Source organism: Lactuca virosa, chromosome 7, assembly GCF_052849685.1.
Source record: "Lactuca virosa cultivar CGN04683 chromosome 7, Lactuca_virosa_CGN04683_v6, whole genome shotgun sequence".
Classification (NCBI taxonomy): domain Eukaryota; kingdom Viridiplantae; phylum Streptophyta; class Magnoliopsida; order Asterales; family Asteraceae; genus Lactuca; species Lactuca virosa.
This window is the reverse complement of record NC_136432.1, coordinates 55893913-55897224: the sequence shown is the minus strand read 5'-3', so window position 1 is coordinate 55897224 and position 3312 is coordinate 55893913. Positions and strand designations below refer to the sequence as shown.

Here is a 3312-nt window from a genome sequence, read left to right as displayed (position 1 = left end):
TGGATTCAACCCACGATCATTTGAATCACTTCATGGATTTTATCACGAGTGATGATGAGACGATAATATCTTATATTCTTAAAACCTAGAGATATGAGTTGTTACTATGAGTTGGTTATACATTGATTGCACGAAAACGCATTGGTAACTCGATGTTATAAAACGTTCCTTTGTGTATGATTCAACAAGTAGTAGAACAAGCCATATGAGTCGAAGTTTATCCATTCCTTTTACCTTCGGGATAAAAGCGATATCTGTGGGCCCCTCGATGATTTAGCGATGACACATGTGAGTGCTTGGCCAAGCCAGGACTGATTTGATTTGTTCAATCAGTCAGTCATCATAAATCGAAAATCGGGAAACAACAAATGGACAGAGAGAATGATTGATAATCCATGTCTCAGTCCATATGATATCTAGAATGGAGGAATATATGATCCCTTATCTAATGGACAAGTCATTGACAAAGGTCAGAGTTCGTTGACAAGATCAGAGTTCGACAACGGCTTTAAGAGCTACGATATCCAGTTGGTTTTTGAAGTCATACTCAATAATAGTTTTAGACTTATCCAAGTGGGAGACTTTTGGATTAATGTCTAAGTCCATAACTATATTTGGTATGTACTTGACCCGACCCGGCATGGTCCATTTGGGTTTCACTTCACCGGCACAATTTATATGGATAGTCTTTTGAGAATAGTATATTTATGATTTATATTTATATATTATAAGTTCTAATATATTAATATGGAATCATATTATTTAATTAGTATTGATCAAGAATTAATTTAGAATTAATTAAGTGATCAAAAAGAACTAATTAAATATGGACTCTTATATATATGGAATGGGCCAAGTTCATTTAGGTTGGGCTAAGCTTTCATGGATGGTCCATGGAGCTTTTAACCCATGGATCCTATGTAAATGAAAGGTCATGGGTATTAGGGTTTACATGGATGTAACCCTAATCCTCCATAATATATAAAGGGGTCCTTGGCTCACAAAATTGGCACAAGTGTGTGAAAATAAGAGTGGACCGATTTTAGTGTGCATACATATTCTCTCAAGTTCTTCCAAGGTGTTTTGGTGATTTGTGATTCCATTTGAGGCTTCCACACTATTGGGGCTAAGCTCTTAAAGCTTGAAGACATCAAGCTACATCAAAAGGTATGTCATCTAACTAGAACTTTGTAGTATAGGTGCTTCATAATATGCTAGTTAGGATGAAACCTTGGAATAGTTAATATTTGCATGTATAATAGAGAAAACATAGATCCAAGGTTTATAGGGTTGCATGTACACCATAGGAGTATTAGAATGCTCAAAACCCAACAAGTTCCACTTGAGATACCAGCCGAGAGTTTTGAGCTCAAAGGGCATATTCTATCCATGCTCAAGGATATACCTTTCGTCGGGAAAGAATATGAAGATGCTTTCAAGCATATTGATAAAGTGAAGGACATTGCCAACTACTTTAATGTTCCTAATGTGACAAGAGAATCTATGCTACTAAGGATGCTTCCAGTGACATTGACCAGTGAAGCAAAGGTTTGGTTGAAGTCACTTGGACCTAGATCCATTACTACATGGGAAACTCTTCATGAAACTTTTATTGAACAATTTAGTCCACTTTCCAAGATCTTGAAGCTCAAAAAGAAGATTTCTAATTTTCAACAATGGGTTGGAGAGTAATTGTATGAAGCATGGGGGAGATACAAGGGCTTGCTTAGAAGTTGCCCTCAACATGATCTTAATGTCCAACAAGAAGTTTCCATCTTCTACGATGGAGTGAATGTAACAAGTAGACAACTTCTTGACTCCCAAGGGCCGATGACAAAGAAGGAGTCGGCCACCATAAAAGAGTTGATTCAAGAGTTTCTGAAGCACTCACGTGAGTACTGTTGGGTTTTGAGCACTATAACACTCCTATGGTGCACATGCAACCCTAAATGCTCTGGATCTATGTTTTCTCTAATTATACATGCATTTTATTTTTCCAAAGTATTCTCCCTAGCTAGCATACAATTGAAGCTATATAATATAAAACTTAGTTTGGATGCTTACCTCTTGAGTAGGGTATAGTTCTTGACCTTTGAAAGCTTGAGCACCTCAAGTGAAATGCCTCTATTGGTTCACAAACACCAAAATGCAAGAGGAGGTTTTCTGGAGAATAAGATACTTGATTCCAAAGAGTGTGCAGCCGATTTTGGCTTATGGGGGAACTATTTATAATGTGGCAAATACTAGGGTTACACTTTGTAAACCCTAATGCCCCATGACTTTTCACATTCTTATGCTCCATGGGTTAACCTCCATGGACTATCTGTGGGTTATCTTATTGGTTTATCCCAACCATATAGTCATGGATCATTAGTCCACATTACAAGAATGATTGATTTACATAATCAATCCCCATATATTTAATTAGTCTCTATTGATCACAAAATTAATTCCAAATTAATTCTTGAGCAATACTAAGTAAATAATATTAATATATTATACTTGTAATATATTAATAAATCACAAATAACCTTATTCTCAAAAATCCTTCCTATCAAATTGCACTGGTGAAGGCAACCCAAAAAGGGACCATGCTACAATCGGGTCAAGTACATACCCATTACAGTTGTGGGCTTAGACACCAAATCCAATAGTCTCCCACTTGGATAAGTCTAACAACTAGAGCTGCCAATGTAACTTCAGGATCCGACTTAGCAATCGTAAGCTTTCAAAAGCCACTGTCAACTCTGACCCAGTCAGTGACGCATCCTTTAGATAAGTGATCATATACTCCTCTGTTTTCAAGATATCAGCTAGACAAATACATGGAACAATGTCATACTCATTGTCCAACAGTTTGTTTCCTGATTTCTGATTCGTTTAACATAGAACATAATTGAACACATAAATTAAGTTCTGACCGGGCCTGACACATAAGTCAAAAAAGAATCATCGAGGGGCCCAAGATATCGCTTTTAATCCTCTTAGGATAAAAGGGAACATATAAAGTTCGACATTATATGCTTCTACTAACTACTCATTAAATCATGCACAACGATATGTTTTATAACATCAAGTTATTGATGCGTTTTCATATCATCAATGCACAACCAACTCGTAGTCAACAACTCATATATCTTAGTTTGAAGACTATATCATATTATCGTCTCACGATCACTCGTGATAATTTCCATGAAGTGATTCAAGTGAGCGCGGGTTGAATGCAATACTCAAATCTTATTACAAGAGCACTCATGAATGGTGTAGCAAACTGTTGCTATGTCTAACGCCTTAGACAATCTACAAGCCAAC

At 36.6% G+C, this 3312-nt stretch overlaps 1 non-coding gene across 1 annotated transcript; it reads right to left on the bottom strand.

The window, feature by feature from the left end:
• Window positions 1-1644: 1644 nt before the first annotated feature.
• LOC145127930 (small nucleolar RNA R71) lies at window positions 1645-1751 on the bottom strand. Its single transcript, XR_013716535.1, has one exon. It is a non-coding gene; the product is annotated as a small nucleolar RNA R71 (small nucleolar RNA).
• Between the last annotated feature and the right edge of the window lie 1561 nt (window positions 1752-3312).